Source organism: Sceloporus occidentalis, unplaced genomic scaffold, assembly GCF_023333645.1.
Source record: "Sceloporus occidentalis isolate IW3139 unplaced genomic scaffold, rSceOcc1.0.p SCAF_8, whole genome shotgun sequence".
Classification (NCBI taxonomy): Eukaryota; Metazoa; Chordata; class Lepidosauria; order Squamata; family Phrynosomatidae; genus Sceloporus; species Sceloporus occidentalis.
The window spans coordinates 949512-977249 of NW_028316988.1; the positions used below are offsets into that span (position 1 = coordinate 949512).

The 27738-nt window shown below is 46.0% G+C and overlaps 1 protein-coding gene and 1 long non-coding RNA gene across 2 annotated transcripts in view; both read left to right on the forward strand.

Annotated features, from left to right (window-relative positions):
• The window catches only part of LOC149307607 (uncharacterized), a 59149-nt gene extending 53694 nt beyond the window's left edge, over positions 1 to 5455 (forward strand). The window contains exon 4 of the long non-coding RNA XR_016282082.1: positions 5431 to 5455. This is a non-coding gene — a long non-coding RNA (uncharacterized LOC149307607). The remainder of the gene's footprint in view (positions 1 to 5430) is intronic.
• Positions 5456 to 8252: 2797 nt separating this feature from the next.
• Positions 8253 to 27738, forward strand: part of LOC149307608 (immunoglobulin superfamily member 21-like) — a 149037-nt gene continuing 129551 nt past the window's right edge. The window contains exon 1 of the mRNA XM_089536897.1: positions 8253 to 8491. The gene's annotated coding sequence lies outside the window, so the exon portion shown is untranslated. The remainder of the gene's footprint in view (positions 8492 to 27738) is intronic.

Consider the following 27738-nt stretch of genomic DNA (forward strand, 5'->3'; position numbering starts at 1 on the left):
AATGACCCTGGTTCCCACTTGAACCAAATCACTGAAGTGCTAGACCCATTTAACCCGTGTCTTTTTGACGCTGAATTTTTTCCATGTCTTTTTGGATAAATCAATTCCACGCAAGTGTGAACCGCATGTGGATCAGAATTGATTTAAATTCACATTCAGCCCCTTGGGTTGATCCTTTATACTTTGGACTAAAACCCAGAGCGGACGCACTGTTTACCTTCTCCCCTGACATAGCAGCCCTCTGCCTGGTGTTTGCAAATCCCTAATAATGATAAGTCAAGTTATGTGTCCCAATCCCCCCCAACAAAAAAATAAACCCACCAATTTCCAAACCCACAAACATTCCCGCCTCTTGAAATCCGCGTGTCGTTTGCGCAGCCAGGGTTGTGTCGGCTGTATTTCCCCCCTTAAACCTTATCAGAAGCGATAAGCCCCGTGCCTTTGGGAGGCCTGCTGTAACTCAAATGTTGTGCAAGGGCTGATTATTTTCTTTTTAAAGGGAAAATAAGCAGGGGGCTGTTAATCGCATCTTTATGGCCAATTTCTCTCCTCCGAGTCAGAATGGAAGCGGCTGAGCCAAAAAATCTATTAAAATGCATGGATGTCGGATGTGTGCAGCGGCGGCGGCATCTTTTGCGTTTGTGTTGGAAGCCGTTTTGAAGCACAGGCCTCCAAAGAAACGCAGAGGCGGCACGGAGGAGTGGTCGGAGCAGGACATGGACGATATAGGTGCAAATCCAAGTAATCACACCATCCCTCCAGATGTGGCTGGATTTCAAATCCCAACATTCCCCAGGCCATTGCCTGGGGCTGATGGCAGTTGCAGTCCACCAAGGGCTGAGGGTCTGTAGTTCCTCTGTGTGTATGTCCTTTCAAGTGGTACATAGACTTATGGTGACCCCAAAGAATTGCATAGGGTTTTCTTAGCCAAGGGTTCCTCAGAGGAGGTTTTGCCAATTCCTTCCTCTGAAAGCCTAGCATCCTAGAGTTGGAAGAGACTCCCAAGAGCCATCCAGTCCAACTCCATTTTGCCATGAGTAAAGATACAATCCAAGCCCCCTGTGACAGATGGCCATCCAGCCTCTCCTTAAAAACCTCCACAGAAGGAGACTCCATCATACTCCATCTTCCATGGTTGAACATATCTTACTGTCAGCAGTTCCTCCTAATGTTGAGGTGGAACCTCCTTCCCTGCAGCTTCCATCCATTGCTCTGTGTCCTATTCTCTGGAGCAGCAGAAAACAAGCTTGCTCCATCTTCAACAGGACACCCCTTCAAATACTTAAACAGGGCTATCATATCACCCTTTAACCATCTCTTCTCCACGATAAACATATTAAGTCTCTCCTCATTGGGCTTCATGGTTTCCAGACCGTTCACCATTTTGGATTAGCTGGAACCTCTTTCCCTGCAGCTTCCATCCGTTGCTCCATTGTGTCCTATCCTCTGGAGCAGCAGAAAACAAGCTTGCTCCATCTCCAATAGGAAACTCCTTCAACTATTTTTAAACAGGGCGATGATATCACAGGGATGGCTTGGATGGTGTCTTCCAAAGAGGGCAATTCAGTGCCTAAATGTCCCCATTGCCCAGGTTCCCAAACAGTTCACAAACGTAGTGCTTTAGCTCAATGGTCACTCCAGCATCTCTCCAGCAAAAGAAACAGCAACTGAAAGCTGTGCTGAAGAATGGTACCTGCTCTGTCTAGCTTTGACTGATAGCTTTCATGCTGGGGTTGTACACTGAGAGCGGACTCCTCCGCTTCTCCTCTTGCCTTGAGCCGAGATCTGAACTCGCCTCCCTCCGAGTTGCGAGGGGCGTTTGATCCTCCCAGTTTCTCCTTCGCCATCAGTTGGAGCCCTTAGTTCCTTTTCTTAGCCGTTCTGCGTTTTCGGACTGCCGCCTCCTCCTCCGCCTCCTCCTCCTCCTCCTCTTGTCGGTTGCTCAGTGTGCATTTTTCTTTTTTCCAGTCAATAATCCTCTCGGCTTCCCTCCTTCCCGCTGCTTCCATTATACCTGGGTGGGCCTTGGTTAAGTGCCTGGCGGAAGGTCGGGCCACTTCTCTTTCATGCCCAGGGAGAGGGCCGGCTTCCCGCCATTGGCACCGGCCAGAAAAACAACATTTCTGGTGGTCTACCCAAAACCCACCCTCCATTGCAAGGGCAAAAGCAGCTAAATGGATTAGCTTGATCTTGTTACGGCTGGACCCTTTGAAAGAGAAGGAGAAGCTGAGGAAGAAAGCAAGCCCTGTCTTAAAAGGATTGGCAATTACGAATGAAAATGCCAGCCCGAAACAAACAGACGACGCTTGGGTAGATGTCTGGGATCTCTCTGCTTTGCAATACAGTGAGCCTTCCACGTCTGTGGATCATTTAGTCAAGCATCCGGGGATTGAAAATATCCCACAAAAGTATATATAAATTCCAAAAAGCAAACCTTGATATTGCTATTTGATATAAGGGCCACCATTTTACTTTACCATTATGTTTGATAGGACTTGAGCATCCCTGGATTTTGGTATCCACAGGGGGTTATTGAAGCATCCACGGATTGAAAACTTCCCCCCAAAACATATATATAACTTCCAGAAAGCAAACCTTGACTTTGCCATTTGATATAAGGGGCACTATTTTACTTTACCATTATGTTTAATGGGACTTGAGCATCCATGGATTGGGGTATCCACAGGGAGTATTGAAACCCAGCCTAAGAAAGGTATCACCACAATGAAGGCCTTCAACTTTACTTATGGATCATTTGTGTTGCATTTTTCTGTTATCTTGCTTCACACTGTTTATGGTTGTGTGCCTTCAAGTTGTTCCTCGTGGCGACTCTAGCACCAGGCTTTCTGGAGCTGAGAGTGTGTGACTCACTCAGTGAGTTTCTATGGCCAAGTGGAGGTTCGGACCCTTGTCTCCAAAGTCATAGTCCAACGCCACATCGCACTGGTTTGTTGTGGCACTAGAGCCCTTTGACAGAGAAGGCTAAATATCTCACAAAACTGCAGATCCCAAAATTGCATGGAGCCACAGCAGTGAAAGCGGTACCAAAGTGCATTAATTCTGCAGTGTGGATGCAACCCAAGTGGCATCAAGACTTTTTGCCATCTATGTGGACCAGGGTCACCTCAACCTGTTCTCACTGAACATTATCTTCATGGAAGCCACAACTCTGTGGCCAGATTTTGAACCTCAATTTGCAGGGATCCCACCCCTCCCTGTCTTCTCTTAAAAAGGAAAAAGCAAAAGGCAGCTTAACACAGTCTGCCACTTTCTTCTGCTCCCTTTGCCAGCAAATAGATTTAATACTTAACTACATCCCTCTCCCTTTCTCTCGCATGCGTCCATGCACCTGCCTGAGGAGAGGCATATTTGCATATTTATTAAATATCTTTTAGTAGGATACACAAACCGCATTGCTACGTCTTGCTCACCGTCCGCAGGACCGCCAGCGGCGGGTTGCGTGTGCGAATGGTGTTGGCAAGGACTGAAAAAGCGGAGGGCACAGAAAGAGATGTTGCGATATCTGTTCTGACCATATCAGAAAAACAAGACAGCAAAACAGCAAAAGCGTGGCATAGTGGTTTGAGCCTTGGACGACTCTGGTGACCTGGGTTCGGATCCTGGCTCAGCCATAGAAACCCATTGGAGGAGTCACACACTCTCAACCCCATGGCAGAGTCAACACAGGGTCTCCGTAAATCAGAAATGACTTGAAGGCCCACAACGACACCAAAGACGACAAGTGATGGAAGTTCAGAGACCAAGCGGATTCAACTCGGATCCATATCCAGCCCTGTGGATAGGAAGAAGCCCCATCTTGTGACCCCATGCAACATTTTTCCCTGCTTGCAGAAAGCTAGCAAGTCCAAGGAAAGCCCCAAACTGCACATATCCTTGGCCTACAACCTTTGAACATTTGCGGGTTTTATTTTTAATGTGGAAAGGTGGTGCATCAAAGGGAAATGCTGTGTGGAAACTTCCTTGGACTTGCTGGGTTTCTACAGACAGAGATAGCCATTTCATGGAAGGAAAGGCATGGCGTCTTGCCTTCTTCAGGATAAAAGGCTTCATTTGGAGGCAGGAAACAAAACTCAGCATGATGTCCAAAGTCATCTTTCAACATGTTTTAATATTGCGATAATTTAATTCTGTTTTAACGTCAGACTTTTAATGGTACTGTTTTTAAATCTCTGAGTCCCAGTTTTGGAAAAAGGGCAGGATATTAGTAGTAGTACTACTAGTTGTATTTATTAAATGTCACTTGCTAGGCCAGGATTGCAAATTGCATGGCCTTCCAGATGTTGTTGGATTGCAGCTTCCAACATTCCTTATTAAACTGGTTGGGGCTGCTGGGAGGTGCAGTCCATCCAAATCTGGATCCTGGGATCCCTTCCAAATCTTTGCGCCTAGATTGCAACTCAATGGTTACCAATAAAAAATAGCAGAACTCCTGTTTTGAAATTCTGGAGGTAGATTCGGGAGCTGAGATCTTTACTAATGCGCATGGTGCGTGTGTGTGTTGTGTGTGTATGTGTGTGTTTTTGGCAGTCTTTGTATTCCTTCCCAGCAAATGCTTGGACGGCTTCCCTCCTCCACCTTCTCAGCATCACAAGCGAAACCTGCTCAGATGAAATGCAAACTGACAGATACCGAGGTATCCATTGATCCTCTCCTTTCTCCAGGAGGTTATCTCATTGCTCTGATGTTGTTGCAGGTGAGGATGTCAAGAGTCGGCGTCAGGGTTTTGCAAAGTCCTTTCTTATCTTTGGGACTGCAACTCCCAGAACTCTGTACTCCACCATTGCACAGAGTGACTGGATATCCTCGCCGCAAAGGAGGACGAGGCACTGCAAAACGAAAGAAATTTTGGGGGGGGAAATTGCAAAAGAAATGTTTAGAATACACTCGCATAAAAGTGAATCCATGCTTCTTAGTCATGCTCAAAATGGAGGACATTCTTCCCAGACAGAAGGTGGAAATGTAGGATGAATCCTGGAAAAGGAGGACATCTGGTGCACTTAAACTCCATTTTGGAGGAATGAACTGTCAAAACCGCCTCTGAGTATTTTTAGTCTAAGAAAACCCTATAAAATTCATAAGTTGATAGGTGACTTTGAAGGCGCTTGTGAGCCTAATAAAGAGGCCAGATCCCATTTGGTCTTGGAAGCTAAGCAAGCTTGGCCTTGGTTTGTCCTTGAATGGGAGACCACTAGCAAATACCAGTTGCCAGAGGCTTTATTTTAGAGGAAGGAACTGGCAAAGGATTCCTTGCCAAAGAAAACCCTCTGAGAAATTCATGGGGTCGCCATACGTTCACTTGAAGGCCCCCTATGCTCCTCTCTCATGCTTCCCTGCATGGAAGGCTGTGCTCTGGGATAGTAAAGGCAGGATTTGAACCCATGACCTTTTGCTCCTTTGGTCTCCCTCCAGGAATAGAGAGGTGAGTCCAAGTTGGGGAAGCAAAGAGGTCATTGTTCTCCCTCGCCTGGCAGAAACTGAAAGCATGCGTCACAACAACCCATGCGCCAGAGACCCAGACGGCGATGCACCCACGCATGGAACAAATTGTTTTGTTATGGTGGAGAGAAGGCGAGGAGAACAAACCCACCACCTCTGGATGCCTCCAGATGTGACTCAGCCATGCCATGCTCCCAAAGCTGGCACACCGAAAGGTACATGTCTCAGTCCATCCCGCATCCGCACATTGCACGCCCCGTCCCAGCCTCCCCTGTGTCCCCTTGGCCGTGGATTAGCAGAGAACAGTGTGCCCTTGTTCTCATGCCAAGTGGATTTGCGCTCTTGGCCTGGTGCCTGCATTTTGCTCCTGGTCTGTGTGTTTGTGTGCATCATTGTGGCTGTGAGAGCTGGAAAGAGGAGGAGGAGGAGACGGTGATGGAGGAGGAGCAACTGTGGGAATGGGGATGAAAATAAACGCAGGCATGGCCAAAATGCTAGGATGATGCGCACCAGACGGTAGAAGCATTAAGGGTTAGGAGGATGAGGAGGAAAAAAATCATCACGGAAAGGCTTGGCACCATCGGATAATGCAAACTCTGGGTGGAAGGGATGCTTCACAATGTGAATGTGCAATACTTTCAAGGTGATAAACATGTCAGCATTGTATTTTTCTCCCCATCCTCACAGTTGCTGCTCATCTGGAAGACCAGGGTTCGAATCCTCTCTCGTATGTGAAAAAGATCTTGCATCTTCACTGGAGAAGTAATGGACGGGGATGGTTGCGGGTCCCCACCATCTGGAAAATAGTTCCTTCTGACACTTTTAACTGCCATGGTTCAATACTATGGGATTCTAGTATGGGGAGATGTTTGGCCTTCTCCGTCAGAGTGTTCTGGGGGCCACCACAAACTACAAATCCCAAGATTCCATAGCACCGAGACACGGTAGTTACAGTGGTACCAAACCAGATTATTTCTGCAGTATGGATGTAGGCTTTGTGAGCAAAATTTGGAGTGCGTGGTTGTGCAACTTCCATGATACTAATGAGCGACTAATGCATTGCAGTGCAGCCTGATAAACAATTGTCCCATTGTGCATCCAGACACCAGCTAGGAAGTGCCAGAGTACAACAGGAGTATCTTATGAGATCCATGCACATCGGAGGTACATCAGACCACTCCTGATGATGTTCACACGTGCATCTTCACAACTCACTAACAGGGCTTCATTGCACTTCTGCAACAGAGCTACAGATCTGTAATGTTGCAAAACCTAGACTGTGATGTAGGCTTTCTGACATAATTTCCATCCTTCCTTGGGGCAGTTGTAGGGAAAGGTGGCATTTGGTGCCCGCCTGAGGGTTGGGTTGGATTTGCGCCTGATGCCATCCTTGGTTATGGCAGTTCCTTTCCCTCTCTCATTCTGCGCTTGACGCAGAGAGGACCTGACAGGGCTTTTTGCTTTGTGCAAGGCAAGCGAACCATAATAACGCTCGGGTAAATAATCTACAGCGGCCGCGGTGCCGGCGCTGAAAGAACGGGGCTGGATTTTGCTGACCCCGGCATTGTTGCTACCTGAAGGGAGAGAGACCCCATAAAATATTGAAGGAAACTAATAGAAAACAAGACAGCATGACTAATGGAGGAGAGCCGGCCGAGAGAGCGCACTGCGATGGATGGAGCTGGTGAATGTTACTCTCTCTTTTCCTCCTGCATCCGCTTGCACACTGAGATAGGAATCCCACAATGCTTTCTGGCATTGTATGCTGGGTACCACTGAGCAAGTAGTTATTATTATTGCTGTTCTTATTATTGATATTCACCCCAGTTTAGGCCTCAAGGTGACTTACAGCACTTAAAATGGACATAGGCTGAGAGTCTGTATTTCATAACTTTATAAATCCATGCCTATATTGTAGAAATGCAGTGAAGCCCTGTTAGTGAATTGTGGCGATGCACATCTGGGCAATAGCAAGGGTGCTGCCATGTGCATTGGGCACTTCTGCTCTTCAGGCACTTCAGATGTGTATTGAGTGCACTTTTAATGTATGTCAGGCCCTTCCAAAGTGCATCAGGTACTTTTGATGCACATGAGGCCCTTAAGAGGCACATTGGGTCCTTCTGATGCGTATCACGTACTTTGGAGTCACGCATGTCTGGTGTGCACTGGGCACTTCTGATACACTTCAGACATTTCGGAGTTGTGCCGGACACTTCTGATGTGCATTGGGCACTTCTGATATATGCCAGGCCCTTCTGATGCACACCAGGCACTATTGATGCACATCTGGACCTTGCATTACACATTGGGCACTTCTGACACACATCGAATGTTTCTGTTTTGCGTTGGGCACTTCTCATGTATCCCAGGCACTTTGGATATGCATCAGGCCCTTAGAAGGTACATTGGATACCTCTGATACGCATGGGGCACTTCTGATGGCCTTTTACAACGTTGTTAAAAATTCATAGTATGCAAATGCTTATGAGCATTTAAACTATCAGAAAGTTAAAATTGGTTAAGCACATAGATGGTTGGGAGGGGGAAAAAACCCACTCAAAAGCAAAAGGTATCTTTGGCCAAGTTGAGATGAGTCCATTTCAGTCCAAAATGCACATTTGAAAATGCGCGATGGATTCATCACTCTGCCGCCATAGAAGCTACTCTACTTCGCTCCAGGAGCCAAAACATGAACCCAAAGGATCAGAAGGTGAACTCAGAGGCAATTGGCACTTAAGAGAAAGCCAGGATACCTAAGAGAAGCCATTGATCTACCTCCCTTTCCTCTCTTCCAGTCGTGCATCACCTTCTTTGGAGGCTGCTGTCAACATCTGGATCTCGGGGCAGGCTTCTGTAGCATCGCTGTTCCCATTTCCACTACGATTTCGTCCTTGAATTCCTCTCCGTTCATGTGCCACCGGTGCGTCTTCTTGATCTACAGAGAGACGCTCAAGGTCTCGGGAACTAAAGCACCCACTTTCTGGAGTTACGGACCTAGATTTCTCCCTACCTTTGAGCTGAAATCCATTAGCAGGTAAAATGCATTTTTTCTTGGAACCGTGGAACCTGAACCATTCCTGCCCTTGCTATGCTTTGCGCCGTTTTAATCCGGTTGTTTGTTTTAAACATAATGTTAAATTGTTTGTACAAGTGGGTTTTGTTTTTTGTTTTTTTCACGGCCAAAGAGACAGAAAGAAACGTTTCTTCTCTTGCACAAAGGAGGAATACAAAGCTGGGCATGGAATGACTGTCGAGGGATATTTGGAAGATGTTTGGAAAAACACGTTCCTGGATTGTCAGGAAACGCCGCAGAGGAAAATCGGCACAGTTTGGGATTTATTCTATACACAATTTGCACAGGGTTAACAGAAATCAGATTTTGATTTGGAGAGGAGGAAACAATATCATTTTCTATAGAGATAAAAATGTTTCTGAGCATATCTATCTCAGAAAATTCCTGTTTCCTCTCAAGAAAAGAGTGCTTTCTGCACACAAAACAGTCATCCATGAATTTTGTCCAAATATTCTTCCAATCCATCAGTCAAGGCGAATGTGATTGCATTAGAAGCAGTGTTGGTTTCCCCTCCAACACGACGGATTTAAGACGCAGCCTTCTACTGCATTGCAACTCCCATAGTCAGCCTAGCCAAAAGCTAAGGAGGATGGGCGTTGCAGTCTATTCCCATCACCACCCCTGTGCCTTATCTGCCCTCCTCTCTCTCTCTTTTCGCTCTCTGCCTCCTTCCTCTCTTACTCATGCAGGAGGTGGGTTCCCACTTGAGGATGTCAACCGACGGCTAACCTTTCCCATCTAACCAAGGCCTTTAATAAAAGGTTGTGATTTAAAATCTCTCCGCCCAAAGATTTATGGAGCTCGGGAGCTCCGGAGGTGTGAGCATTATGGGTCGGAGAGTGCACTTCTGGCTTTGCCTCTTAATGGAGAAAAGAGAGAGAGACGGAAAGAGAAGGGGAGGGCATGGCGGTTGCTGGCGGAGTTCATCCCTCTTCCTCATCGTCTTTCCTCCAGAGCTGTCAGAATCGCTTAGGTGCCAAGAAGCTGGCAGACGTCTGACAGAACTAATTGGCAAGGCAGAGACCCTCAGGGTGGCACGTCCCTTGCCCTCCGTCCCTGCTTCGCACGCAGCGTCGGTCGCATGCGACGCGAGGGACCTAAATGGCTGGGCCAACTCATTAATGGCTTACATTGGCTCCCCAGCCCTTGAAACCAGGAGCCGAGTTGCATTCCTGGTTCCCATCCATTATTTCTGGCTCGTCACCCTGGATATGGGTATATAGGCAAGCACCGCAGCCTGCCCTGAAATGACACTGTCTCCAGGAGATGCAGTGGTTTGCAAAATGGGATTTCAACCACCGTTTGCACTAGTGCAGTTATAGCTCTATTGTGCGCCTTCTGGTCATTTCTGAGTTACAGTGACCCTAAGGTGAAGCTATCCTGGGGTTTTCTTGGCAAGATGTGTTCATTAAAAGTGTGCCATGGTCTTCCCTTGAGGCTGAAAGAGTATGGCTTGCCCAAGGTTGGATTCATGTCCAAGTGGGATATCGAACCCTGGTATCCCATAGTCCAACATCCAAACTACCGTGCCATGCTGGCTTACTACAATAGCACTATGATTCTAAGGTCAGTAGAAGGAGAAAGTGAGGTCAATGCGGAAATGCGCGAAATTATGCACTAGCTCATCACACGCAATGCAGAACACAGCATCCATCCGAAAGGGAAAGCAGTGCCAATGCGAATGAATCCATTAGATCAAGTATGTACCCATCGGCTTCTTCCTTGCAAATTAGTGTGTTTGCGCATGCGCAGGGAGGATAGGATTGCATCTAGATTTTACAGTTCTGGACCAAGGATCCCCCTCCAAGTGACAAGTAGATAGAAATAAGGAGAAGGCAGCAAGCATGCTTCGGCTCCTCATTTTTACTTTCTCCCCTTCTCTAATGCCTCTGAAAACGGAGGCTTTCCTCTCAGCAGCCAGGGAAGCAAAGGAAGGAAATTTGCAGCAAAGGTTTATGGGAATTGTGGTTTGTTTGTAATGGGGGCAATCCGATGGCTGAATTGGAGAAGTATTTCATACCCATGCAAATTCAAATTGACTGCAAATTCAGAATGGAAAAGGATTTGCAGGATTTGCAACTCAATACTTTATCAAATCTAGCTACTTTTGGGATGAGACGTGATTGCATTCGGATAGACTTTTGGTTGCCTTCAACGTCGCTTGATAATCTCTATCGAAATAACGTGAAACCCCATGGAGGACCCCAAATTGGCATTGTGATAACCTTCCAATGGGTTTCCAATGGGTTTCTAGGGCTGAATGTGGATTCAAACCCTAGTCGCATGACATCCTAGTCCAATACTCAAACCACACTACACTGACGGATAACAAATCCCTAAAATTGTTCCAAGTGGAGAACCTCGAAGAAGGGGTTATATCTCCCGCATTGTATGATCTGATTCTCTCCTAGCCTAGAAACGGCGTTCTTTTGTCTTTCTATCCCACTGCTCCCAATTGCCTTTGGCTCCCTCTTATTGTCTCACTGTGTTTGCGTGTCCTTTTGTTGCCTTTGTCAGCCTATCGTTCCCGCGCAGTTTGCGGTCCCTTGTCTTGCCTTCGATCCCTGCTGCGCGAGAAACTATTTGTGTCTGTTGCTATATAATTAACCACAACCAGAGTCCCAAAATGGCCTCCTGAGATACACAAGGGAGCCGATTGGGGTCAGATGCATTTGTTGTTTCACCTGCTCGGATCTGAGAACAATGCGCCGATGATGGGAGAGGGAGGGAAGAGAGGCGCGTTTCTTTGGAGACTTTGGGCTCGCGTTCCACACTCGGATTTGTTCCCTCTCCAAGCTGTGTTGTGTTGATGCTGTTGTTGTCAAAGGAGCTTGTCGAGAGACATGAGGTCACACCACTCCAACCATGGCTCTCCTTGTATTTGCGTTTTCACAATTTGTGCTTCCTGGACAAGGGCTGAGATGGCTCAGATCTGAGTTTAGGGGGTCAGTCACGCTTGCATTTTTTACACGGAGGGATTCGCATCTGCAAACTGATTCAAAACCAATTCGCCATTCTTGCTATGTTTTACGGCAGCGGATCTCTCCATGGCATTTAAATCCGGTCTGAAGTTCTCATTCGCCACCGTTCCAGATCAAAATGGAGGCACCACCATTTCCTGAATGGCGGCTGCACGATCCAAATTGATCCAATGAGGGTCTCTGCGGTTCTTAATATACCTCCTTCCTCGTGGTACAGGGACTCACCGCCGCGCGTTCACAACAGCCGATTTATTGATAGGACGTTCCTAGTCCCCAACCCACAGACACACCCTTTTAAATGATATTATTTATGTATTTTTGGCAATGTGTCTGCTGTGACAAACTCTCCTCTGCTCACCGAGAGCCACAGAGTTCTGGTTCCCTTATGGAAACAATTGTGAGAGGTTGATCCCTCTCATGCTGAACCCTAGCATTAGTCCCTTGGAATATTTAATACTGTTTCAATCACCGCATTGGATTTATTCTAGTCACTGCAGGTGCAATGGAGGAAAGGGCTGGCTGGGTGGAAAGCAGCCTGTGGATTTAACTCCATTTCTCCCCCAACTCACTCCTGTTGATATAATTTACTCCTCCTTCTACTCTCGCTTTTGCTATTTCTATGTTTTGATGGAGGGAGGATTTGCAAGGAGATTCGACGGAGGAAGGAGAGGCTTTGAAAAACTCTGGTCTTTGCAGGAGGCAGTACAGGGCCTCATTCCCACTTACAAATACAGTGCACACACGTTATATGCGACTTTAAGCTTACATGTTGAAGCCGTGCGGGAGCGTGCGGGGCACAAGGGGAGGCGCGTGCACCACTGTGCCACCACACGCATGAATGGGGCTCAAGCATAGGCGGAATTTGCCTTACGCGAGGGGGGGAGTCCAGAATTGATCCCCCGCATAAGGCAACGATCCACTGTAAATTGGTTTGCAATCCAAATCGATTCAAAATGGACCTGCTCCAGCCGGTCGAAAGGCAAATTTAATTAGATTCAGATCCACATCTGGTTCACACTTGCACAGAATCAATTTATCCAAAATACATGGAAAAAAATCAGCTTCAAAAAGATGCAAGTTCCCTCTCCGAATTGTTTCAGTGATTTGGTTCAAGTGGGAACCAGGGTCATTTGAACCAGTTCAAACCAATTTGTGATCCGGTTTAAAAGGTACTGGGAATCAGGCTGTACCCTTTGGACCTCTCTTTGCTTTGGATTCTGCTCAGGAGAGCTTTTCCCCCTTTGAACCTTGGATTATCCGGACCACATTTCTCTTTCTAGTCCCATGTAAACCTTAGGACTGGACTGGCTTTTCTTGCCAGGCATTTCCTTGCTTTAAATAGGACAGGACCACCTGCGGAAGCCATTGAGAAACCGTGTTCTTCAGAAGAATGCGTCTCTCCAAAAGATAAAGTCCTGGAGTTGGAAGTTATTCATATCATGTTTTTTCTAATTCAGGTATGGATGCAAAGGAGACATTTCTGTGCCGTTTTCCCCATGCATATTTCAAAAGGGCTCGGCGAAAATTAAAACAACTGGTAAAACATCAGAAGGAAACACCGAACACAATGTACAGCCAGACAAGTCATAAATACGGAGGGATACAGAACAAGAAAGGGAAAGAAGATAGAAAGAATGAGAACGCGGCTACAGCCGCCTCCTCTCTGCATTTCTCGATCTGTCAAAACACCTCGAGATCAACCAAAATATGGATTGTCCCACTTTCCCAACTCAGGCCCTCTTGGTAGAAGTTGCCAAAGTAATGGAGTGATGGAGATGCCACCAAAAGTATCTGCATTAGAAGAAAGAGGGATGAGGGACATGTCACCCCTCAATGTTGTGAGCCTTCCATCAGGAACATGATAACACTTGTATCTAATGGGGATGCAAAGGATTTGGGGTTTCCAAAATTGAGGACCACCACTTTGACTTTGGATTATTATTATTATTATTATTATTATTATTAAACTTTATTTCTAAAGCGCTGTAATTATACACAGGATCGGAAATGAACCTGTTGCAGTTAATAAATAATAAATAATAAATTTTATTTATACCCTGCCCTTCCATAGAAATGATCAGGGCGGCTTACAAAATTTATAAAAACATTACAATACAGGATTAAAAATTCAGTATACAATAAAACCATTACTACAAAAAAACAAAAAACAGGAACAGGAAACAGTAAAATAAAAAATACATATATCAGGGGCAGAAGAAAAATGCAAAAAAGTTCCATCGGTCCAGGGTCAGAAGGGAAAAAAGGGGGCAGGAAGAATAGACAAACAAATTAAGGTGGGAAGGCCAGCCGGAATAGATATGTTTTCAGCTGTTTTTTAAAAACAGCTAATGAGGTGGCGGAGCGAAGCTCTGTAGGGAGCTTATTCCAAAGTAAAGGGGCAGCAGTAGTAAAGGCCCTCTGTGAGGTCCGGGTAAGGTTAGACCTAGGGACCTCCAACAATTTAGTCCCGGATGTTCTGAGTGTGCGGGGTGGATTATATGGGGAGAGGCGGTCCTCCAAGTACCCTGGGCCCAAGCCATTTAGGGCTTTATAGGTCAAAACCAACACCTTGTATTGAGCTCGGAAGCGAATAGGCAGCCAGTGAAGGTCTTTTAGAATAGGTGCTATATGGTCCGACCTGGAGCTACCAGCGACCAATCTAGCTGCCATGTTCTGCACCAATTGCAGCTTCCGAGTTTGGTACAAGGGTTGCCCCATGTAGAGCACGTTGCAGAAATCCAATCGAGAGGTTACCAAAGCATGTACAACAGATTCTAGGTCCTTTCGATCCAGGTAGGGACGCAGCTGGCGTATCAGCCGAAGCTGATAACAGGCACTCCTGACCCTCGCATCCACCTGAGAAGTCAGCTGGAGCGACGAATCAAGGAGTACTCCCAAGCTGCACACCGAGTCCTTCGGGGGGAGCGTGACCCCGTTCAGGGCCGGGTGACGGATCTCACCACCAGAAACCGGGGAACCTATCACCAGTACTTCCGTTTTCCCTGGATTCACACTGAGTTTGTTTTCCCTCATCCAGCCCATTACCGACGCCAAGCAGGCATCTAGAGGAGAGATGCCATCCTTAGTTACTGCATCAGTCGGAGACATAGAGAAAATTATCTGGGTGTCATCAGCGTACTGATAACACCGTGCCCCATGTCTCCGGATGATCTCTCCCAGCGGCTTCATGTAAATGTTGAATAGCATAGGGGACAAAATCGCTCCCTGAGGGACACCAGATGTCAGGGCCCTCCTGTCGGAGCGACAGTCCCCCAGCTCCACCATTTGGGATCTGCCCGAGAGGTAGGAACGGAACCACTGCAAAGCAGTGCCCCCAATTCCCAACTCCCTCAGGCGTCCCAGAAGGATACCATGGTCGATGGTATCGAAGGCCGCTGAGATGTCCAAGAGCACTAACAGGGACACGCTCCCCCTGTCCATGCCCAGACGGAGATCATCAACTAAGGCGACCATGGCGGTCTCAACTCCATAGCCCGCCCGGAAGCCAGTTTGAAATGGGTCCAGAAAATCGGTGTCATCCAAGATCGACTGAAGCTGGAAGGCGACTGCTCTCTCGATCACCTTCCCTAAGAAAGGTAGCAGCGAGATGGGTCTATAATTATTATGAAGCAGGGGGTCTAAGGAGGGCTTCTTTAGCAGGGGTTTAACCACTGCTAATTTTAATTTAGATGGAAACTGACCCTCACTTAGAGATGTATTGATTATGTGATGCAACATTAGTCGCACCACATCTCCCCCCTGAGCTGCCAACCACGAGGGACAGGGATCAAGAGAGCAAGTCGTCCTCCTAACACTTCGGAGGATCTTGTCCACTTCATCGGTACTAACAAACTCAAAGTGATCCAGTATAACAGGGGCCACGGACGCTTCGGACACCTCTCCTGCAGGATCTGCACAAATACTGGCGTCGAGATCAGCCCTTACCCGAGAGATTTTATCCGCAAAGAAGTTGTTAAAATCGTCGCAGCAGGCTTTAGATGGCTCCAAGATAGGGCTCAGGGTGGGAGGGAGCCAAGTTAGCTCCCTCACAACCCTGAACAGCTCTGCCGGACGCGACTCTGCGGATGCAATATGTGCAGCATAGAAGGAGTTCTTTGCTGCACGTATTGCCACTCCATAAGCTCTTAAATGAGAGTGAAGGAGTGTCCTGTCAGACAAGCGCTGATGTCTACGCCATTTGTGCTCTAGTCGTTTCACGACCCGCTTCCTTGCCCTGAGATCTTCCGTATACCAGGGTTGTTTATTGGAAGCAGGCCGGAAAGGACGCTTGGGAGCGATGCTGTGTATAGCCCTAGAGAGATTAGTATCCCAGATGTCGGTTAGGGCATCAACAGAATCGCCGTCAGAGCCAGTCGTATACCCCTCTAGGGCTTCTTGGAACCTTATGGGTTCCATCAGCCTTCGAGGGTGGACCATCCTAATAGGTCCGCCACCCCCGGGAGGGTTAATGGTAGGAGCCTTGATTCTAGCCTCAATCAGGAAGTGATCCGTCCATGACAAAGGAGAGACATTAGAAATCTCTACCCACGGAGCCTCCATGTCCGTACTGAAGATCACATCAAGAGTATTACCAACACAATGAGTTGGCCCTGAGACTAATTGAGACAGGCCCATGGCTGCCATGGTAGTCATGAACTCCCGAGCCGCACCTGTTGGAATATCACTGGCCTCGAAAGGGATGTTGAGGTCCCCCAGGACAAGAAGCCTAGGGGACTCCAACACCAGCTCCGAGACCAGCTGTGTCAGCTCGGCCAGGGAGTCTGTTAGTGCACGAGGTGGCCGGTAGACCAACAGAATCCCCAGACTGTCTCTGGCCTTGATTCACCTTGGTTCAGGTGCTTCGAAATGTTCGTATGAACATGGATCTGGAAGCATAGATAGAAAGCCTTGCTCAAACCCTAAGCTGGGAGCTCCATCTTTTGCAACAAAATGAGCATTGGAGAAGATAGGAAAACCCAGAAGCATTCTCAGATATGGAGGACCACCATTTTGATCCTGTCTTGTAAATGAACCTGTTACAACTGGTTTGGATGCTTAATGTAGGGTCATTGGTCTGGATGCATCGATAGAAATTTTTGCTCAAACCCTAAGATGATGTTGATGATGATGATGCAAGCTGTGTATGCACTCCCTTCTACACAGCCTTTTTTTATGTTCCAGCTCCTATCTGAAACAGCGGCTCCTACCATCCCAAAGATATAGGCATTATTGATTATTTTGTTTGTGATTCTGTTACTGGAAGATCTATCTTCTCTCCCGGCGCTTGCTTTCGAGAGATGATTCATTCCAATTTGCAATGAAAATAAATATTCCGTCCTATCTGCCTCCCACCCCCCAATCCTCCATCCCTACTATTTTTAATCTCTTAACACTTTAGAATATGATCCATTGATACCGCTAATGTATTCCGTCCTTTTATTGTGAGTGGATAAAATAAAGTTCAATACCAATAAGTGCAAATAAATTGTCCTGGGTATATTGTGCCGAAGTTTAAAATGGGGAGGAAGGCGGGAAGCTGCTTTGAGCTGGACCAGATCTTCAGGCTTAGTACTAATTACTTTGCCTTCTTCTAACTTGGTGCTCTCAAGAAGTCCGAAATGTAGAACCAGAGGATCATATTGCTGGAAGTTTAAATGTTGGAAGGGACCTCAAGGACCATCTAGTTCAACCCTCTTAAGCCATGCAGGAATACTCAACTAAAGCACTCCTGAAAAATGTCCATCTGACCTCTGTTTGAAGACCTCCAAAGATGGTGTGTCCACTATCCTTCAAGGCAGTCCATCCTATGGATCAACAGCTCTTAGGGGAAGCATAGAGCAGACCATGGAGGAGAGCAGAGGGTCTATTGGCCTGCTGTCCGCAATTGCCTCGAAACCACTTTGAAACCAATTCAAGGGATGGGAGAAATCCATGGGAAGCCCTGTTTGTTGCGTGCGTGTGTCTTTGTGTGATTCCAGCAGTTGGGTGGTCCATTTCCACTCTTTGCAGAACTTTGCAGCAACATTTCTTACCCTGTGCATGCGCATGTGGTGCATGCATTGCTCATTTTATAAGGAACGGCATGGGTAAGTTGTGGCGCACGTTTTCCTCTCCGCACACACCCATCACGCACACAATCCTCGATGACGCTTGGCCCAGAGGATGCACACAGTGACTTATTTTTAGCAGATCCTCCAATCTGGCAAGGCAACTCCTTCCTCTTCCAGTAGTTCTTCTATCGCTCTTCATTTCCGTGGTGGAGTCCAAGTAAAGGACGTAAAATGGGTTGCGATGCAAAATGCTGCACCTCTGCAATCCAGCCCCAAAGCCATAGAAAACATCTTAACTTCTATCCCTCTCTTTCTATCTCTTGCAATCTCATTCTCTTCCCCTGTTTATTTATAGCTCCCCCCTGGATGTCACTGGTCTATTTATACCGATACTCCTCTTCTCCTCTTGTATTATTATTATTATTTCTTTCCCCTCCCTTTCTCGCTACTTGTTAAAAATACATATCTCCATCTTCCTCCCACGACCCGCACCTCCCACTTTATGCATCCAAATCCCCAAGGAGATGCGTTTTTGAGCGAAGTGGATGGTGGTATTTCGACGGATGACGTTTCAACCGGTGGGAACAGTCTTTTTTGAAAGAGGCGAAACGTGATGCAGATGTAATGCAATGCCGAGTTAAAGGAGGAAAAACAATACTCTCTTCCGGCGGTTTGCAAATCATTGCAAATCCTCCCCTCTTGGTTTGGGAGTTAAAAAACCCAAAATTATTTGCAAGAGAGCTGTTTCACCTTGCTCAAAGGTTTTGCTTTTATCAACCAGGGCTTATTCCTTTCCTTCCTCGGCCAAAGGTTTATTTATTTGCTTTCTTACGTATCTTCTGTATACACTTGTCCCTCCATATTGGCTAGGGTTATGGAAAAAATGTGAATATGGAAAAACCGCAAATAACAAAAACACTGTTTTTACCAGAGAGGACACCTTTCTAGGAATCTCTAGGTCCTCCAGGTGAACTCTATGGTCAACATCCGACAGGCACTGGCCATAGAACTGTGCTGGAGGAGCTACAAAGGCCTAGTAGAGTTGACTACAGAGTTGCACTGGAGGATCTAGAGATTCCTAGAGAGAATACTCTACTAGGCATTTGTAGCTCCAGTACAACTCTATGGTCAACTTTAACTAAAAGTTGCATTAAAAGACCTAGAGATTTCTAGAGAGAATACTCTACTAGGCCTTTGTATCTCCTCCAGGGCAGTTCTATGGTCAGTGTCTGTCGGACGTTGACCAAAGAGTTGCCCTGGAGGACCTAGAGATTCCTAGAGAGGTTTCCTCTCCAGTAACAACATGGTGCTTTTGTTATTTGCAGTTTTCCCATATTCATAGGGGTCTTGTGTCCCTAACCCTAGCGGATATGGAGGGACAAGTGTATTTGAATGGCTGTCATGTAGAAGATGGAACCATCTTGTTTGCTGCTGCTTTGGAGACTGGGACACAAACTCATGGGTCGGTGTTACGTGAAATGAGATTCCACTTAAACATTGGGAAGAACGTCTTGAGCTGTTTGACATGGAATACAGACCGCCTTGGAAGATGGTGGACTCTCCTTCTTAGGAGATCCTTAGATAAAGGTTGGATGAGCATCTTTCAGGTGGGCTTGAGTTGTGGATTCCTGTATGATGGGAGGTTGGATGATCCTTCCAACTCTTGGCTTCTATGATTCATGCAGCCTCAGGTGCTTTTGGCCTACAGCTCCCATCAGCATGAGATTGTGGGAAGTATAGTCCAAATCATGGGGTGGGCCAAAGTTTCTCAATGTAAAGGAAAGGATGGCAATCGTGGCAGGGCAAAACTCGCCATTTCTCCGTCTTCCAACAACCCCTTGCGTTTAATTATCTTTTCCCAATTTTTGCTTGCAAGTGGGCGGTTTGCTAACTCCCGCCGCCGAGGTTCCCGTTTTTGGCTCCGCTGGGGCTGAAAAAGGAAGGGAGATATGTGTAGGATCCATTAGATGCATGGAGAGAAAAAACTATTACGCAGGAGGCGATGAAAGAGGAGATCAGAGAGAAGGGAGTGAATAGAAATGCAGCAGCTCCCCCGAATCACCTGCGTCTGTCAATGGAGTCTCTATCCCTCTTTTTTCTTTCCCAGGAAAAAAAGAAAGAATCAGCTCCATTCCTTATCGCTAATACGCAGCGCTTGTTTCCAGCTAGGTAAGAGGAGAGGAGAACACCGGAGGACAAAAGGAGGTAGAAGAAGATGAAGTCTGGAAACAGCAGGGAAGGGAGCAAAGGAGGGGTCTCTTTCTCTCTCTTTCTCTCTCTCTGGCCCAGTTTCCACCAGCTCCTTTTTTAAAAAAGGCCTGTAAATACCACTCCGCCTTTGAAGGATTTACATATTTTGGAGGATCCTAAATACTTCCAAATTGGAGCCATCCTCAGGGGAAGGGAAGTCTGGGGAGAAGACGGATGGAAAGGTTTAACCCACTAGGGTCCAATGTTGCAGAAGAAACATGGGGGTCTTTTTTTGGCAATGGTTGTCCTGGGATAAGGCAGGAATCAACTCACATTTGACTCACAATCGACTCACAATCTTATATCTGGGGATGTGCAAATGCATACGTCGCACTATGCATGCAGGGCCAAAAAGGTGCCCTTGTGCAATGGAAACATTTGGCTGATGATAGCTGAAGCAGAATTGCACCAGACAGTGTTCCTCCATGTCTTGCATTTGGAAATTGCACATTCCTCCCCCGCTCAATTCAATCATTATTTATGGTCAATAGACATGCTATGACTTAAAACCATATAAAACAGGAAGGTTGCATACAAGTTAAAACCATATAAAATAGAAAGGTTGCGTAAAACATACAAGTAGTTTCCATAAAAGCAAATGACCAGATTGGGTTGCAACACTGGAGATTATTATTTATTGTATAGTTGTAGATCTGGGGTATCTTGCACATTATAGTTGTGCATCCTATGCTTTGCATTGCCGTTGTCCTGTGGGGATTGTGCATTGCAGTTGTACATCATGCGTTGTGCATTGTGTAGCAGCACCCAGTAAGTACTGTATAAGGTTGCTGTTTAACTATAAGGATGGAGTCTTGATTCTGCAGTTTATCTTCATTCAAGGTGCATCTACACTGTAGAAGTAATGCAGTTTACACCACTTTAATGGCCATGGCTCCATCCCACAGAATCCTGGGATGTGTAGTTTGGTGAGATATATGCATGCCACATATCTCAGAGAAACTGCTATTGCGGGATTTTCGATGTGCTGTTTATTTCTTTGCAGCCATAAATACAAAGTCTTACTGGAAGCCAAACGGAAGAGAGACTGAACCTGGAAGACTCCAACTCTGATCCTTCTCCTTCAACTAGTTTTTAAAATATGCTGACACTCGCGAGATGGAAATCTCTGCCTGGACGCTTTGCTAATGTCCCCCTTTTGCATATAATATAATCAATGCATAACGCAGCCTGGCGAACGTATCCGCCGTGCCAGCAACTGCGAGGAAAAGTCATATTTCACACTGTCACCAATGAGGGATAATTCGGCGAGAGCGAACGATTAGATAGCCCCAGATTGCAACAGGGAAACAGGAATGGAGAAGGAGCTTCCCTATTGTCGAACAGCTTCCCCTTTTGCAAAAGTGAGCAGAAAGTCCAACACGAAACCTTCTCCTCTTTCCACAGGGGTTGAAAAGACCCATGGAAATGTGGGCATGGAGATGGCATTATTGCTTCTTCCCAATAAGTCATGTCTTCTCATGATGTGGCCAAAGTATGACAACCTCAACTTTATCATCTTGGCTTCCAGGGAGATTTCAGGGTTGATCTTCTCTAGGACCCATTTCTTTGTCCTTTTGGCCATCCATAGCATCCTTAGCACTCTCCTCCAGCGCTGCATCTTGAATGAATTGACTTTCTTCCTGTCTTCTTCCTTAACTATCCAGCTCTCACATCTGTACATGGCGATGGCGAACACGATGGCTTGTATGCTTCTGCGCAATTGTATACCTTTGCATTTTAGGATCTTTTCTAGTTCTTTTTTAATTCAACCTGGACAATGAGGAAATAGATATAGTGACGGAGTTCTCATACCTAAACATTGATAGGAACAGGGACTGCAGCTGGGGAATCAAACTTTACTACTGAGCAAATGAACTCTGTGGAAGTGAAGACATCTGAGTGTAAGTAGTCCTTCATCCTTCCTCCATTGCCAACCCTGGTCTTGACAAAGTCACTTTCCGTGATTGAAGAGGGAGCTCTCAGGGGGTAATTAACCACAGACAACTCTCCATTAGCATTAAATTTGGGTTTTTCTTTGGCTCATTATCCCAAATCTCCATCCTTAGCAACCCTGCCGCCCAAGCTGACTCAGTGTCCTTCCGTCTCCTCCGGAAACAGTAAGAAAGCAAATGAGATTATTCTTCGATAACACTTGCTAAGGAACCATATCCATATTTAGCCGCATTGTCCCTGGAGCAAAGTCCAGTGACACCCAAAATCCACAAAACAACAAATGCCTTTAATTGGCCAACCGAAATGCACAAAAGGCATGGAGCTTCAAAAGCTTGCGTGATGTGAAGTCGAAGGCTTTCACGGCCGGCATCCATAGCTTTTTGTGGGCTTTTCGGGCGATGCGGCCATGTTCTGGAAGACTTTATTCCTGACATTTCGCCCGCATCTGTGGCTTTGGCATCTACCTGGTTCCAGACTTATGCGCTCGACAGGTAGCCCTCCGAGGAGGATCTACCCTCTCCTCCCAGCCAACCTCCCTTTAAGCATCCAGACATAAGCAAAGCTTTCTTTTTTAGCCTTATATTTTAAAGATGCGCTGCCACCGATAAAATATATCTTTCAAATCCCTTTTATAAGCATTATTTTATTTTTTTACGGCGGCGCTATAAATGTGCGTTTTATGTTGCAATAACATTCTGTGTTTTGAAGATTGCTACCTGCTCCGGGCCCTTATTTTGATTTCTCCCCCCAAATACATATATATATATATATATATATATATATATATATGGAGATAGAGAATGTGATACGGCCTGAAACAAATCCCAAGGGAGGAAGACTCAGAAAGTGGGCAAAGAGGGGAGGAATCATAGAAGCGTAGAACGAGAAGGTCCCCCCAAAAACTATGTTGTCCAGCCCTCTGCTATGTAGGAAGGCACAGCTAAAACACACTTGGAAAAAGCCCCTCCCAATGTTTGTTTCTAGGCCTCCAAAGATGGTAAGTCCACCACCTTTTTGAGTCTGTCTAACTACTTTTGCCATCAGGAAGTCCTTCTAAATATTTCTGCGGAATCTCTTTTCTCCTAACTTTTGCGGATTGGAATTACAGAAGGGAGAACCGGAGGATCAAAACGTCTGGAAGCCAAGGAGCAGACATCCTTAAGCAAGTCCAAGAACATCCCAAATCCACAAAACAAAACAAAAACCAGGGATACCTTACTGGCCGGAACACCATCCTGGGCATAAAATGCTATTTGAAGCCCCTGAAATTCTGGACCATGCCAACCATTATCAGATCGGGATGCACAGGGAAGCCATTGAAATCCACAAACAACAGGAAAGAAGAAGCCATGAAAGTGAACAAGGTTTGGCTACCAGTCCTGAAAGACAGCAAAATCAAGACTCAGCAAATGCAAATGGAAACCACCCAGGTTTTCGGGGGGATTCCCAGCAGAGAGGGAAGTGGGCTCTTCATCTTTGGAAGTCTCCAAAGAGAGGTTGGGTAGCCTTCTCTCAAGAGTGCTTGAGTTGTGGATCCCAACATGGAAGAGGGTCAGACTCTATGGCCCTTGGGATCCCTCATGACTATTGTTTCTGTGAACTTAGCTTCTTTTGGAGCGCTGCGCAATTACCCGTGAAGGATACTCAGGAAGGAAGGAGACGGAAAGGAGCAAAGGAGAACGGCAGACGGTTCCCTCTCTCTCTCCGTTTTCCTCATTAATCTTGATTACAGAGCCCTGGTGCTGAAGTTAATTTTCTTGTAGATGTCTATCAGTCATGTTAGCTGGGAATCTCTCTCTGGCTAATGAGGAAATTGTATTCCTTGCTACTTTATTATGCCTCTAATTAGTGCGGGGGATTCTGGGAGGGGGAGGGAAGGAAGGAGGGAGGGAGGGTATGTCTGGAAGGTCTGGAGGCCACTTCGCCCTTCCTCGCCTTAATCTTCATCATGGGGCAAAGGCTGGTAGCAACCCACCATGCCTTTGACGTCTCGTACATCTTGGGGAAGTTACTTTGGGACTACAATTCCCAGAACCCAGCCAAGTACTTGCGGTCCAAACAAGGGACCGTTCCCAAGAAAGGTTTTACAATGGTCAAGTGTCCTCTTTTAGAAGGACAGTCTGTTGGAAGACCTTCTAGAGGACAACCTTACACAATGGAGCAATGGATGGAAGCTCCAGGAAAAGAGGTTCCACCAAAACATTAGGAAGAACGTCCTAAGAGATGGTTAAGAGATTATATATGATAGCCCTGTTTAAATGTTTGAAGGGATGTCATGTTGAGGATGGAGCAAGCTTGTTTTCTGCTGCTCCAGAGAAGAGGACACAATGGAGCAATGGATGCAAATGACAGGGGAAGAGATTCCACCTCAACATTAGGAAGAACATCTTGAGAGTAAGAGCTGTTTGGCAGTGGAGCACACTCCATTGGTGGATGTTGGCGCCTCCTTCTTTGGAGGTTTTTGCAACAGAAGATGGATGGTCATCTGCTACAGAGGAGTGCTTTGGTTGGGACTTCCTGCATGGCAGAATGGGGCCAGACTGGATGACCCTTGAGACCCTTCCAATTCTTTGATTCTATGATTCTATAAAAGGAATCTCTTCTCTCGGATTTGCTAATCCTGTTTTTTCCATCCTGGTTGCTAAGAGATATCGCTCCATGTGGCGAAAAGCCTGCCTGGGAGCTCAATCATGAGAGCATCCAACTATTAACCCAAAGGTCTTGGGTTCAAGCCCTTGCTTAGGAAAATAAGGCAAGGGCTACCCTCTGTTAGCGAGAGCCAGAGTTTAATGGCGCAACACATGCTTTGAATAGAAATTGAACAATGGTGGTCAGGGACCGGATTTCTCTCTCTCCCGTCCAGACCGAGAAAGAAGAAAAGTAATTTGCAGGAGGGGAATAAAAGAAGGGAAATATATGCAAGGCTTACTTTCTTATTAAAACCAAAAATTACTTTAGGAACGCCGGATGTATTATGCATAACTTTTTAGCGCCGAATGTGACGGCGCCGTTTGGTATATTTATAAAAATTTAAAAGTATAAATACCTAAGTTTTGGCGTAACAATAATTACATATACATCCAGCGTTGGAGCGAGAGAGACAGAACGGCAAGCGGCTGCACCTGAAGGTACTTAAAGCGCGTCTCCATTTTTAGGTTTTTGTCAGCTGGGAAAATAGGAATCAGATTTTTTTGTTTTAAAAAAAGGCAAAGTGAAAAACAGAAGCCGTCAAAAGAGTAGTAAACAGACGGAAGGTTTTTATTGTCTCGGTTTGGAAACAATGGAGAGATTGTATTCTCCAGTGGAAAAACGTCATACGTTCAGGACTTTATCAATTGGAAGGTCGGCCCTTACTATACACTGATTTTTTATACCTGGATTCAAGCATCCACGATTTGAAAATGTCCAAAAAAGGTATAAATTTCAAATATCAAACCTTGATTTTCCATTTTTATAAGGGACGCCATTTTGCTATGTCATTATATCAATGGGACTTGAGCATCCATGGATTTTGTTATCCACAGGTGAGCTGGGAACCAAACCCCAGCATATAACAAGGCTCCACTGTATAAACCCTTTTCCACTGCAAATTCACAGTCAATTCACATTTGCGTTAGTATGAAATGCATCTCCATTTCGGCTGTGGGATTACTGTCAACCATGGGATCCTGTCCTCCCTGCGCATGCGCAAAGACGCTAATTCGAAACAAGAAGCCTACGGGTACATACTCATGCGATGAGTTCATTCGCATTCACGCTGCTTTCTCTTTCGGATGGATGCTGCGTTCATTTGTGCATGTAATTTCTTGCATTTTTGGATTGCCCCCCTGGATTTCTTCTTCTTTCGGGACGGTGATACTGTACCTTCCTCCGTGTGAAAAAGAGAAAAAATGCAGAATATTAATTGTTTGTTAATGTAATTAGGATCTTAGAATCATTAAACCATAGTATTGATAGGGCTATCTAATCCAACCCCCCACCATTAAGAAAGACATGACTCCTGAAAGATGGATATCCAACCTGTTGAAAGGTCTCCAAAAAAGGAGAGTCCATCATCCCACGAGACAATCTTTTCCACCATCAAACAACTCTTACAGCCACAAAGTTCTTCCTAAGTGGAATCTCATTTTTTGGGTATTTGAATCCATTGGTTCATGTCCTAGTTTCAGAAGGAGAAGAAACAAGCTCACTCCGCCTTCTGTATGGCATCCCTCCAGATTTAAAGATGGGGCATCATACAACTTCTTGGTCTTATCTTCTCCAAGTGAAACATCCCCAGCTCCCTCAGATGTTCCTCACAAAGCTTCAACCATCTTGGTCACCCTTCTTTGGACATGTTCCAGCTTGTCTATCTCCTTCTTGAACAGTGGTGCCCAGAAGTGACCAAAGGACGAGTCAAAGCAGAATAAAATGGTGCTACTACATCTGTTGATATGGACACCGTACTCTTGTTGTTGTTGACCACTGACTTACATTTAGCTTGTGGTTGCATCTCCATCTTATCTCCTCCAAGCTCCATATCTTCAACGTTGGTCCCCATAGGGCCTAGTTTCCAAGCCTTTGACCTTCTTGGTTTGGAGGGATCTCAATGCAGGTAGAGGCTATTCCTCTTCTTAGCCATGTGTTGATTTTCCTCAATAGGGTTTCTTGACTCTGAGAGACCTGTTTTCCAACCATCTCTTGAACATTGCCGAAAATCCCTCCCTAGGCCTTGCAAACTCAGGGCTGTCTTGGCTTCTTCAGCTGAATCGAACCATTTGCAAAGTGGTTGACCCTTGGAGGAAAGCGACCTTTAATATGGTCTTCTCTTACGCTCCGACTTCTAACCGAACCAAAGTGGGCCTGTTTTGTAGCCAAGCCTTGAACTCTTCCACTGATCTCTCCAGGAGAGCCATTTTAGTGGTTTCCTTCCCTGTATTTGTGTGTGAGAGAGATGGTTTTTTCATCCCTTCTTCACTCCCTCCGTCTCGCTCTCTCTGTTTATAATGTGTGTCATCAGAGCTTAAATAATGATCTAAAAAAGACTTGTTTATCAGCCAGATTTCCCCCCTCTGAAATCATAAAAGCATTAATAACGCCGCACATTCCCAAGCAAGCTGGCGCATTAGCATCCTTTTAAAGGACAGCATGACTTTCGGAGGGCGAGGAGCCTTCCTTCACTGCTTTTAACGTCTTGGAGGCTGAGTCAGTGCCAAAGCCAAGTGGAGGGGGGCCATGGCGGGTTGGGGGTTCTTCAACTCCCCCCTTTTCAGGCTCACAGGAGAGTCTCCTTCTTCATCGTCTGCTGCTGAGGCCTTCTTTGCCAAATGAACTTGCAAGCGATGGAGGAAAGATCCTCCATGCATCTTCCTTGCAAGCGATAGAGGAGAGATCCTCCAGGCAACCTCCTTGTAAGCAATTGGAGGAAAGATCCTCCATGTATTCTACCTTGGAAGCAATTGGAGGAAAGATCCTACATGCATCCTTCTTGCAAGCGATAGAGGAGAGATCCTCCAGGCAACCTCCTTGCAAGCAATTGGAGGAAAGATCCTCTATGCATCCTCCTTGCAAGCGATAGAGGAGAGATCCTCCAGGCATCCTCCTTGCAAGCAATGGAGGAAAGATGGTGATGATGATGACCCATGATCCCAGTAACTACACATTTCTTTGTCACGTTACTGTGGAATTTAGTTACTCACTTCTAAACAGCAGCTCACTCCTAAACTACCAGCAACTACTTGCTAGTAGATGAATTGTTTGTAATTCAACACTCTGCAGCATTGGCTTTCCTAAAAGTAGATTTTATTTTTACTCCGACTAGAGTTCAGCTCTTGGGCAACTCATGCAACTTTCCTGAGTTATATCCAAAGGTACACATATGTTTGTTTGTTTTTTAAATAATAATAACAATAATAATAAAATCCTCCCCTTCCTTCTCCTGTTACCTCTAACAAATTCAGAAAACCGCCCCACATGCAACAGAACTGGCAAAGAT